The following is a 13,487-nucleotide window of genomic DNA, read 5'->3' on the forward strand; positions in this document are numbered from 1 at the left end:
TTACGTTATCTTGTTTCTCCTGTTCATATGGATTTATTCTGTTGGGGGTGTTGTTGGTATCCCTGGGCACCTCCCGATACGTTGCAAACTCAAGGGCACCCTGTTTTGCTGGGATCATATTTGATTTTTTCTTTTAATGTACATTTCTGAGGATCTTCAGTTCCCCCTGTGAATTACTTCTTTCCCTTGATTTCCATTTATCTGGGGGAAACCACATATTTTTATTTGTCTCTTTTTCTCTCAAAAGAAACACCTCTGCAAGGCCGCTGCCTATGCTTTGCTCACTCCAAAACCTCCAGTCTCATTTCGGCTCTAAGTCATGAGGAGCTATAACAAGGTTTACCACACCCAGGTCTCTGGGGCTGACTGACTTCTGTTGAGGGTTTTTTTTTCCCCTATTTTTCCTCTCAATGGTGTTATCAAAGCTCCACCCTCAAAACCCAGACATTGTATCCTTCAGCCTATGGCAGTAACAGTGATTGATTTCTGTTGTACTTTGCTATTTATCTCCATTGCTAGTGATGCAGAAGGCATGGGTAAAATATGGTTTTATTTTTTAAAAGTGTATGTATATATGATATATATGTATATATATTATATGATAAAAGATGCATGAACATCTGTTCAGTTGGTCAGAACTGAATGGTGAAGAAGGAATAAGACCCCCAGGATGCAGGATGAGAGCACCTCCCATGGAGATGCTCACAGCACCCTATCTCTTTGGCCCTCAGAACTCTCTTTTACAAATGGATTGCTTCTTGTTTCAGATGGAAAATTGCTCTTTGATAAGTGATCTTGCTCCTCTCCTGTTCCTTGTAAGGCTCTGCTCTTTTCAGTTAACACATGACTGATCACTTTATATGTTCTAACCCTCAGAGATCTATGCCATCAGTTCCTGTTCTTTAAATCATGGGAGGTGATGGGTTGAAGCAATAGTATGGGGCATAGGGTGCAACTTTGCATGTGACCCACCCAGGTTTGATTCCTAGCACCCCACAGAGACCCTCAAGCCTCACCAGAAATGATTCTTGAGTGGAGATCCAGGAGTAGCCCTGACCTGAGAATAGCCAGTTGTGGCCCCCAAAGCAAACCAAACAAAAAACAGCATGGCAGGTGAAAACAGGATCTGTGACAACACTTTTCTTCAGATTCTATTCTCTCCAACTCTGTATTTCCACTTTGTTTTTGTCAGTGACATTTGGGGTTTAAATGCAATATGAATCAATTCACATTTGCCATTGTGTGTATGCACTTACATACACATTAGTGCACAAATACACTCATATTCACATTTGAATCTGTTTTCAATCCCGATTCATGGGTAAGAGGAAGTTTGGCACTAAATTAGAGTGAGTGACATAACAGTAGTTACATGTTTTTCTTCAAAATCATTGAAAATATTTTGTTTCATCTTGATTCAACATTTAAGTCATCTGAAATAATGTTGTTCTATACTGCAGAAACATTAAAATTTTCACTTTTTTTCATTCATCAGAATCATGAAAGTGTGTTCTAGTTATTAGTATCTATAGCATAATTTTATGAATGCTCATTTCTTTTCAAATGAGGAGAGAAGTGACATTTATGAAGAAATAATTCCAGTCTTCACTTACTTAAATGAATTCATATTGCAGACCCTGCCTATGTTTATCTATGTGTCAACTTTGCACATAATACATAATAAATATTTCCTAAAAGAACAACTCATGATCAAATGAAAAATGATTTGTGCAAAGAACAGGGATGCACAACAAAACTGAAACTTATCAGGAACAACTCAAAGCTAAGGTATAGTTTTCTGAAATAAAAAGAATCAATTAAAAATTGCTAGCTCCGTTTTTGCCTTAAAAATGTTTTTCAGGAACTGGAGCAATAGCACAGCAGGAAGGGCATTTGCCTTGCACGAGGCCCACCCGGGTTCGATTCCCAGCATCCCATATGGTCCCCTGAGCACCAGCAGCGGTAATTCCTGAGTGCAGAGCCAGGAGTAACCCCTGTGCATCGCCGGATGTGACCAAAAAAAAGCAAAAAAAAAAATGTTTTTCATAGCAAATTTAAATGGCAGATCCTTTTTCAGAAGTGTGATGATTTTGGATTATGTCCAAAGTCACATATTTATACTCACTGTCTAATAATTTATGAAGATTTTTGATAAATCTATGAGTAACCATCTGCTCATAGAATAGTTGCTGAAAGGTATTCTAACTATTATGTAGGGAATATAAATGAAGTAGTGTGGATTTATCAGTCACATTACCTGTAAGATGTCCAGATTAAAGTATTAATTCTAAAATAATTTCCAAAGCCTAGACATTTTGAAATTAATTGTTTTGCTTGTTGTTATTAAATGAAAGCATAAAAATTGCTATTGCTTACAATTCCATGATACATTATTCTATGTCATAAAGTCATACTGTTAAAAAGGAAACAGCATGCAATTAATTGTAAGCAGTTAAATCAAGAGAAAGTCTGAAAAGGCTTTCTGAGATTACTCATTTGACAGTGTTTGCCAACCTTTAAGGAACAAATCTCTCTCTACTCATGTTTCTCTTTCTTAGTGTATTGCTTTATAATTATTCAGGCATTTTTAATTTGTTAATGTAATATGAATTTTTTTCTTTTGTATAAAAAGACATGACAAATGAAATCTTAATTTGAATTTTCCACTTGAAAAATCTTTCTTTTATAGGAGCAGAATGTTATAATATAGCCCTGAGTCAAATTAGAATTGTTCCACTACATGTACACTGTTCTATAAGCAAGGAAAAAGCATAATAACGATTATTCATTTATATTTTTCAGTTGGACAAATCAGCTCTAGGCAACAAACACTAGTTCTACGAAAAGTCATAATCAGAATGATCTATAATAGTTCTGTCAATGGGTATATCAACATATTCTGTGTTCATGAGTTTCCACACTTTAATAAGAACCTGAATCAAAGGTCCCAAATTAAACACTTCTATAAGAGGCTCAAATCTTGAATTACCAAATAATTTTGAGTCTACTAACTAGAATCAAGCTAACAAGGCAACACTCAAAGGAATATTGGTCATCTACGAAAGGAATTGCCAAGCTTTTTCCTGTGAAGGGCAAGATTGCAAATACTTCTGGCTTTGCTGGGTTTACATTGTTGTGACTATTTCAGTATAAAGGTTGAGGAAATAAAGGAGTTTTGGACAATATGAATGACAGTTGTGCTAGCAAATCTTTCCTTGTGGACAATGAAATAGGAATTTCCTACTGCACACATAAATGGGTATTATTCTCCTTTAGGTTTTCATCCAATTGGAAAAAATGTAAAAACTATTCTTAATTTGTAGGCTACATAAAAACAGATGGTGGGCCAGATTTGGCCCAGGGGCCCAAGGGACTCCTAGCCAGGAAATTATAGGAACTGTTTTATGAGCATTTGATAAATATTATGTTGATGACAATGGTGATGAAGAGGAAGATGATCAAGATGACGATGACAACGGAAATGAGAAAATGAGGGTGTAAGTATCAGAAACAACCCAATGCAGCTGCCCTTTACCTTACACTTTTTTCAATAGCACTTTCTTAGTTTTATATAGTAAAATGCACCTTGACTCTTAGGTAAATGAAACATTTCTCTTTTGGGATCAAATATAAGTGGTTGTTTCCATTTATTATCATCATCTTCATCCACTTCCTAAGAGGAACTTCTCTCTATTCTTCATTTTTGTATCTTTTATGTTCAATGATACTTTTCCTTTCAATAATTTTTTTCTAAATCTGATTTCAAAATTCCAACATACTTAATCAAGTGTCCTTAGTTAACGCTGTCTCTAATTAATCAATCTATTATAACAAAGAGCTATTTGTTTTTTGGTGATTTTAATTGACTTTATTCTAAGTCATAACTGTTTTCTGATGCTGAATCAAACATAAACAGATAACTAAAAACTAACCAAGAACTTCCACCATGTCTAACCACTTCCTCCACCAGCTACTGTAAGTCTATTGAATAGTCAAGTCATAAAAATTAAGGTTAAGGAAGAGGACCTAATAACAGTGAAAATTTTGATCATTTTGCAGGAACGGCTGAGCAGTTTTGAGGCTGCAGGACCCAGAGATTGTTGTCCCTCCCTGCTCTTTACTCCAGAACTGGGGGAGCTGGACTTCAGCTAAAGTTAAATTTTTAGTGCTGTCATTAGGTGGGTATAAAATCAAGCTAGATCTAGTTGCCTAAGGCAAAAGAGTCATCCCAGAGACCAACTGCCACTAAGATAGAGTTTGCCAACTGTGGCAGGTTCAACTCCTACTGACCTTTTCTAATGGAGAGAATGATGCATTAAACATCAATGCTCCAAGAAATGGCTCAGAATGTTGAGGAGAGTCAGCTTGTGTGTGTGTGTGTGTGTGTGTGTGTGTGTGTGTGTGTACCCAGATGATAATGAATACACAGCAACTACTGGGCTTCGATTTCCAACTCAGAAAATACTCCCACTTTCCAAGAGAGGGTTCTCAGCCAATACAGGGGAATGGTGGTAGTGTCAGGTTAATAGGATTGCTTTCTACTTTCTGCCTGAATAAGGTACGATTTCCAGGAGTCCATTGAGTAACTTGATTTAATGAAAAGCAGGGTGTAGACCAAATAAGTCTGGAATGTCTGCTGTGGACCATCTACTACATTGCTTCACTCACCCCTTCAGATATCTGTCCTGAGCTATGCTACTCTTGGCGGTGAAGGGGAGATAGTTTGGGACTGGGAATGTTCAGTCTCACACCTATCCTCCTGAACTCCTGCCTCAGAAAATAAGATTTAATTCTTCATGTCACTTCAAAATGACCCGGACACAGTTTTGAAGTATATGCTCTCGCAGGATTGTGTAGAAGCTTCGCTGGGAGCTGTAAAACTGGCTGTAGGAAATGGCACTTTCCAGGTATATAGGAAACAAGACTTGCTTAGTCATTACTATCCAACAAGCTAAAGTTGCATTGCCAGTTAGCTACTGCCACTTGTATATTTGCAATGAAAACATTGTGAAGACTCAGAATCTCCTGGAAGTATTTCCTTATTTCTTAAGATGGGAAGTAATAATATGCCAAGTAACACAAACATATCAGACAGCTAATTATATTTTGGGTTTACATACAAGGTGATGGGGCCAGAGCCACAGTACAGTTATGAGAACATCTTCCTTGAATGCGGCCAATTTGGGATTGGTCTCCAGCAATCCAGAGTGTGCCCTGAGATTACCAGGAGTGATCCCTGAGCACAGATCCAGGAATAAACCCTGAGCACCCCAGGATGTGGTCTATAGAAACAAACAAATAACCAAGTGATAAAGAATGTGTTAGATACTTCAAAATATCAAAAATCTCTCATTTTCTCCTAAACCTAGAAATTCAGGTTGTATACCCAATACCTAGGATAGATAGTGGCGTATCATTGAACACTTTAGCAATTGAATATAGGCCAAGGATTTTCTCCAACTTAATTGTGAATGAGAGATAGAAGAAAATCAGTATAATATGGCTTGGGTATATAATAATGCAGTTTTAGATGTGGTCATAGGACTATATATAGTGCTACATACATACATATGTAGCACTGTAGCACTGTCGTCCGTCCCATTGTTCATCGATTAGCTCAAGTGGGTACCAGTAACTTCTCCATTGTGAGACTTGTTGTTACTGTTTTTGGCATATCTATTATGCCACAGGTAACTTGCCAGGCTCTACCAGGCTCTGCCGTTCAGGCAGGTTACTCTAGGTAGCTTGCGGGGCTCTCCAAGAGGAATATATATATATATATATATATATATATATACATATATATATTCCTCTGAGAGGAATATGTATATAATATGTGTATGTATATTTATCATATATACATATATATGATATATATTCATGCACACTTTCAGTATTATGATTTAATGGTATATCACTATCAGGAGAACAATACTTTGAAATCAGACTTATAAATAACCATCTTTCTCTGGTCAAGATATTGGTAATGATAAAGACTTCCAAAATAATGAACTATTCCTCTATTTTCTTTTACTTATAAACTGAAGCACAAATAAGAAGTGTGTTTAGTGTGTACCCCACCGTGCACAAATAAATGATGAAGCACCCTATTTAGGATTCCATACTTGTTTACCTTGGATCTCATTCCTAAATGTCACTACACCTACTTGTTATTTACTTTCTACAATGGCTATGAGACACTGCTTGTCTTCTTCCTGAACATGTTTAAAGAAAATTTATAACTATCAATAACCATGACAAAGATAATATACTCTAAGACTCGGTGGTAATGATGAGATTAGTTCCAACCATCTTAAGACAATCGGTACTAAAACAAACAAAAAAATCAATACAATGGTGAACTCTGGCCTTGACAAAGCAACTGATAATAGAGACATGTTTAAATGGGATTTGGTTAAAACATTAGCAACCACAAGAAAATTATTATGAATGAAACTTTATAGACCAGACACACCAAAATAGCTTTTAAGCACTTGCCTGTATGTGCACATGTACACACACATACACATGCTCCCACACACCTGTACTTAAATGGATTTTTGTCTCTGTATAATAATTTAAAAATTGAAGATAATATAATAAGAGAGTCTCTTGCCTGCACGCCTGGCTATCTTTCCCAGGGCCCCTCAGAGGGGATGGGCTCCAGCTTCCCTTTCCACCCCACCCCGAGCAGAGTTCCCTGTAACCAAAGACAACCGGAACCTAGCTAAAGCCATGCCTGAGGCCCCTCTCCACATGTTCCAACAGGCCTCATGCATGAAGGTACCGGCAGAGGAACCCAGGTGTGTGTAATTCCATCAATGGCCAATATCCAGAGACTTAAAATCGAGCTCCCAGAAGCAATATCTTATAGCCTACCTCTCCCTCTGGGAGAAACTGGCAATCTTCTGAGAGTTTCCTGCCCACATGGGACAGCCTTGCAAGCTTCCCATGGTGTATTCATATGCTAAAGCCAGTAATGAGCTGTATCTCATTCCCCTGACCCTGAAAGTCTCCAGTGCGACATCCTTGGGAGGACCAAGTCGAGAGAGACTTCTAAGATCTCAGGGAAAGGACGAATGGAGAGGTTACTGAGCCCGCTCGAGAAATTGAGAAATCGATGATTAATGGGGATTTCATGATTCGTGATTCATGAATATAATAATCCATATATGAGGTGAAAAGTCAGAAGAAATCATCCTATAATTTCCTATGGTAAACAATCGTGGCAGAGAGGCTGGAAAGAATAACCATTAGTATTAAATTGGCTACATCCTACATCCATCTGTCTTGGAAGTGATTAGGAAACCACGCCTCCTCTATTGAAACTCTAAAGTAACTTTTGGAATTGGACTGATTAAAATTTTTAGATCACACATCCTACTATCATAACCGTAATGGGTGTAACTTAGGAGAAATTAAGCTACAAATAATATATACTTACAGAGATATAAAATTAATTCTGTGTTAACAGTGGGAAATTATCTAATCACAGCCTATTAAATTTAACACAGATATACCTAAGTAATTAGATTAGGACAAATAAAGGGAATTAGGGAGGATATTTAGAACTTTTACTAGCAATTTAAAAACAATAGGGCAGGGAGTAAAAAGTTTCCTGTATTAGAATGGCATATTTAATTATGAAATTATCACTAATCATAGTCTGGGGATCACCTTCTTGATCTGGAAATTTATTACAATAGGCTTTTATTTTTAACTTTTTCAAATTTTTAGTTTGGGGGCCACAACCCAGAAATCCTCACTCAGGGCTTACTCCCGGTTCTGTGCTCCGGGGTTATTCATGGTGGTTCTTGGGGGAATCACATATAGTGCTGGGGATCTGAACGATTTTCAGTTGCATGCAAAGCAAGAGACTTACCTACTGCACTAATGTAGGTAAATTAAATGGGTTATTAAACCTATTGGCAATCTGGCATTTTACTGATGGTTTGGTGTTTTGGAATGAGGGTCAGAGATTACAGTCTGCAGATTTTTATTTTAGAATGCTAAACCTTGCTTTGACCTAACTGTAAAGATACTATTTAGAGTAATTTTACATATTTTTTTACATAAGAAGTGGAATGTATTTCATATAGGTAGCCTAGTGTGCAAGTGCCTTAAGAATTGTTGGGGTACTTCTGTTCTGGTGCACAGTGACAAGTGGTCCTGAGAAAATTCTGCCTCTCCTCATGCCTCAGTTTCCTTATCTGTATTCCAGAAAAGCTGACATAAGAATGACAAGAATTAGGACATAAGACTCTATAACAGTACCTGGTACATAGTAAATATAATGATATTGTTCATTCATTTTTTATATTTTATTCATTTACTGGACTAGAGCGATAGCACAGCCGGTAGGGCTTTTGCCTTGCATGCGATCGACCTGGATTCCATTCCTCCGTCCCTCTCGGAGACCCTGGCAACCTACCAAGAGTATCCCACCCACACGGCAGAGCCTGGCAAGCTACCTGTGGCATATTCAATATGCCAAAAACACTAACAACATGTCTCACAATGGAGACATTACTCGTGCCCACTTGAGCAAATCAATGAAAAACGGGACGACAGTGCTACAGTGCTACTGCCTTTCCCTGTATGTATACATCTGAATATATATCCATATTATGCAGACTATTATATGTGTAGATGTATAGATTTACTGCATGCATTATTAAGATTTTTACAACTAAGAATTTGCTATCATGTATTCCTTATCATTGGTTTATCAGTTGCAGTTCTGGGTGCTGGAGGTATTAGCTTGTACTCCACAGCTATGTTGTTGGGTACAAAATATTTAAAATTCTTCACTTTGGGGCCAGGTCTACAGTACAGCAGAGAGGGTGCTTGTCTTGCATATTGCCAACTCACGTTTGATTACTGGCACCTTAACTGGTCCCCAAGTCTACCAGAAGTGTTTCCTATTCTTAGAGCCAGGAGTAAGCTCTGAGCACCACCAGATATAGCCCCTCCATAACAAAATAAAAAATAAAATTCATCATTTTCTTGTGAATAGAAAACTTTCTGATTGTCTTCTATAATACCCTTACTTTAGAAGGCATGAATAAGCCTCACTTCCATACTTTGCAGCTACATCATATTTATGACTGTTTTTCATAATTAAGCATGCTAACCATTTTTTTTAAAAAAATTATCTTAGATGTGCTCTCCACACACAGTTGGATGCTGTCTTTCATCTGATGCAAAAGTCTTTGGTACTGATTGGAAGAGCCACATTCACACATTTATTATTATGTGACTGATTTCTTCTATTCCTCCCTCAAACGAGCTATTTACTAATATTATGCACTTTCACTTTCTTACTTGGTTCATTCTCATTTCCCCGGATTCACCAGCTTTTAAAAATTCATCATGCAGAATTCCTCCACAATGAATGAAAATTCTTCCAAGCAACTAGGTATATCCAGTGGACTGTCATCCTGTTGTTCATCGATTTGCTCGAGCGGGCACCAGTAACGTCTCCATCGTGAGACTTCTTGTTACTATTTTTGGCAAATTGAATACACCACGGGTAGCTTGCCAGGCTCTGCTCTGCGGGCAGGATACTCTCAGTAGCTTACCGGGCTCTCTGAGAAGGACGGAGAAATCGAACCCAGGTCGGCTGCATGCAAGGCAAACGCCCTACTGGCTGTACTATTGCTTCAGTTTGTCCAGTTGCACATCGATTTGTTCGAGTGGGCACCAGTAACGTCTCTCATTGAGAGACTTATTGTTACTATCTTTGGCATATCCAATACGCCACGGGTAGCTTGCCAGGCTCTGCCGTGTGGGTGAGATACTCTCGGTAGCTTCCCAGGCTCTCCGAGAGGGTCGGAGGAATCAAACTCGTGTCTTCCGCATGAAAGGAGAACACCCAACTGCTGTGCTATCGCTCCTGAACTTGAAAAGGTTAACCTGCATTTCTGTCCTGTAAGAGTAGCTGCTAGATTTTATGTCAAAGGATAAAAATGAGACAAAGCAGGTAAACTATTTTTGCAAGTTATGAGCTCTAAAAAAACAATGGAGACCATTAGTATTGATTTTTCAATTGTGTTGTTTAAAATACATATTTGCTAGAAAAAAATTTCTGATATAAGAGTAAATTTCAGAGAGTGGCAAATCTTTGTTTTACAGACTACTGGTCCTCATGGCCTTCACGCGGAAACAAGACCTCATGTCCCCCAACTGAGTCTTTTTCTGAGACAAGGCTAGGTGCTAGTTTTTCAGAAACGCCTTTTTAAGATCTGAGACTGAAACAGGGTGGCTGCCAGATATTTACAAGCCTATACTTTGCTCAAAATTGGGCATACTAAAAAAATTTTTTTTCTTTTGTGGCAGCTCTTTTATTTATTCATCTAGCCTGTTCTTTAAGGTGTAATCATTCAGGAAACTTCTCATCTTAGTCAAGCATCCACAGATAATTAGTATAGGCCCTTCAGAAAACCTCTAACATTTTGTCCCCTTCCCATCAAATGTCTGCAACGGCTGCTCTGGTCAATTCCCCAGGCCAAGGGACGGGAAATCTTTCCAAACACTCATAAATCACTCTGATCTGCATTCCCTCTTCACCTGATCTGGAGAGAGAGAGTGCCTTCAGAACATTAACTACACTTCTAAAGTTCGGTCCATCGGTGGTTAGAGATCCTTGTAAAGTAAGCTCCAACAAGCTTCCTCCCCCGCTTCCCTCAAAGATGTTCAAAATCTTTCAAATGTCCTCACACTGCTGGGCCTTCTGTTCTTTATCCCCCCTCGCTCCCCAAAGGAGCTCATCGGGAGGTAAATGAATGCAACAGATTCTCACTCGGCATTTTTATTCAAGACCATCTATTGTCATGTTCTGGAGAACACTGGAGAGGAGACGTGGGCTGGGGCAGGGGACTGGAAACAGTAGCATGCTGTCAGCGGGCCCGTTTGTCATTGTTCCGCAGACAAAAGGCAGACTGTCACCATAAACAGCATTTATTCCTTTCATATTTGTGGCTGAGGGCTGGAGAAGGGGAGGTGTCACGAGTCGTAATTGTAGAACACATAAATAATAATAGTAGCTTGCAAATCATAGATCAAAGAAAACAGAGGACTTGGCAGCGATGAAGGCAAGAAAATAGATGCTTCCAGCTCAAGCTAATTTACTCCCCTTTTAAAAAATATGTTCTCCTTCCCAATAGTAAAAGGGGAATGATTTTTGTTTGCCTCTTCAGCAGCAGGTAAGGAGGATGAAACTCCTAAATCACGGGTCTTAAGAATTATTGGGGGCCTGAAAGGAGATGCTGACAAATTTTACACTCAGGACGAATTTTCAGCATTAATTGCCAGGGCTTCCCCAACGAGCTGGAAGTGGACGGTAACCATTTTGCTTCCTAGCCACCTAACCGTGCCACTCGCCAGCTTGAGTGAGGGAGGCAAGGTCACGGACACAGGAGGTCTTGCAGATTTGATTTCTTCTCTTGAAAAAGAGCAGAGTAAGTCAGAGCCGAACATCCCTCGCTTTTATTACACCTGGACAATCCGACCTCATCAGAGCAAAAACACCTAGCACCCTGAAGACTACAGACTTGAATTACACTTTCCCTTCGGGTCCCTCCCAACATGGAAAGTACGGCAGAGTGCTAGGCTAAAATTGAACTTGTGCAAGAACAGAGAGGCCTGTGGGCCACCTTTGAGTCCCCTCCCACCTCTGAAACCATGCGGGAATTCCCCTAGGATGACAGGCACAGAGAAGCGCTCCCCACGTTATTACAATGTTGAAAGGTTTCTCATTTACTGCCGCTGAAAAGTGTCTATTGTGTCTGCTAATAAAAACCTGTGAAGCCACCTGGGTATGGAGTCATCCCCCCACTCCCGCCTTAACCACCCCCCCAAACTTTTCAAGAAACTGGTGACAATGCTAAGTTCACTGTTTGAGCTTTGGGTGTGAAGTATTTCACCCTATTTGTGATGGCAGGTTTGCATCTGTGCTGTAACCTGTTCATACAGCCACATAATTGGAATGAGGTTTCATTCACAGTCAGACACCCTCGTTCATCCCAGGTTGGAGATGGCCACTCCGAAAACAGACCCAACAAACACACTGGAGACGGGGACATGGACTCCCGCTCTGGTCTCAGTCTCATCATTAGCTCCATTAGGCCGGGGGGAGCACTTTCTCCAAGAAAGGAGCATTATTAGTATGCAAAACGCTGACAACAGCCAAGCCCAGGAGGACTTGGCAGTCCTGAGCAGGGGTGGCCCCGTGCCCCAGATGAGGACAATGGCCTGCTCTTTGCTGCAGGCACCCCTTAGCCATCAGCATTTTTGAGTCTTCAGGTTGCAAACTCCGCAGCTGACTGTTATCCCCAACATTTGCTTTTGTACAGCAGTTTTGACAGTTGCCCTGTTCACAGCAAACTGCCACTGTCCTTTGTTCTGCTCCAGTGCCACTTGACTGTCACAGCCTGTCAGGAAGCAAGAAAGCTCTAAACCTAACCCCATCCGACAGGGTTTAATCATTCCCATTACTCCTGTTGCCTGCACAGAGCACCTTGAAACACACCCAATACATTTTCCTTTTCCAGCAGCCCAAATGTCAGTGACTTTTTTTTTCTTTTCCTTCCTTTTTCTTGTTTAAAGCATAGCATTACAAAGCATTGTTTGCATGAGGGAAAAAAAAAAAACATCGGAGACTTTAACATAAAGAGGAATGGTGTAATCCTGAAATGGGTCAACTATTGTGCAGAAGCTTTTGAAAACAGTCTTCCTCCTTCCTAACGCTGAGGGGTGAGAAGCACCATTTCTCTGGTTTTGCAGGAAGGAGGAGGAGGCAGGCGCGAAGGGGTTAGCTCTTGATTAGAGAAAGCATATGGCAAAAGACAGGAGCCCTTGAGTCTCTGTCCCCCTGGGTTTGGGTGATATCTACATCCACCTGTTTCCTAGCTTTTCCTAGTCTGTGAATTAAGGAGAACCCCCATGTTCTGGTTGGGGGCCAGCTCCTTTGGCCCAGAGGCACTCATCCAGGATTATTTAGATATTTGGTATGTCATCACTTATTTCCCAAGAAAGTTCTCTCAACTGCAGTCGGAAGTGACAGCCTCAAGAGAGTACGGTTAAATTGTCTTTGCTTCATTGAAATAAGGGACTTTGCTTGGGGATAATATTCTTCCAGGCTGACTTGAAGATATTAGTAGAATCGAACTCCTCAAGGTTTAACAAACTGATTGATTATCAACTATCTTTAATCGAACAGATGAGTCAATGTTCCAAAATTCTATAGTGAAGTCAGTGGACGCACTAGAGGTATAAAGGGACAGATTTCTATGTATTGATGTCACCTGGCTATCTACGCTGTAGGATTTCTTTTGGAATACACAGTTGGGTTAAATGTTGCTTGGCTTTGGAACAAACACATGGAAGGCAATACATTTATCTTCCTTCTGATTTCTGAGTATCTGTTTCCATGTTTTAGTTCAACACTCTAAAGGAAATGAAGATATTTGTAATTTTTAATTGACCCC

General features: G+C 39.6%; 1 protein-coding gene across 4 annotated transcripts in view; it reads right to left on the minus strand.

The window, feature by feature from the left end:
• TENM3 (teneurin transmembrane protein 3) overlaps positions 1-13,487 on the minus strand; it is a 1,301,134-nt gene that overhangs the window by 984,978 nt on the left and 302,669 nt on the right. The gene's annotated exons all lie outside the window — the stretch shown is intronic.

Source organism: Sorex araneus, chromosome 1 (genome assembly GCF_027595985.1).
Source record: "Sorex araneus isolate mSorAra2 chromosome 1, mSorAra2.pri, whole genome shotgun sequence".
In the NCBI taxonomy this organism is placed as follows: Eukaryota; Metazoa; Chordata; class Mammalia; order Eulipotyphla; family Soricidae; genus Sorex; species Sorex araneus.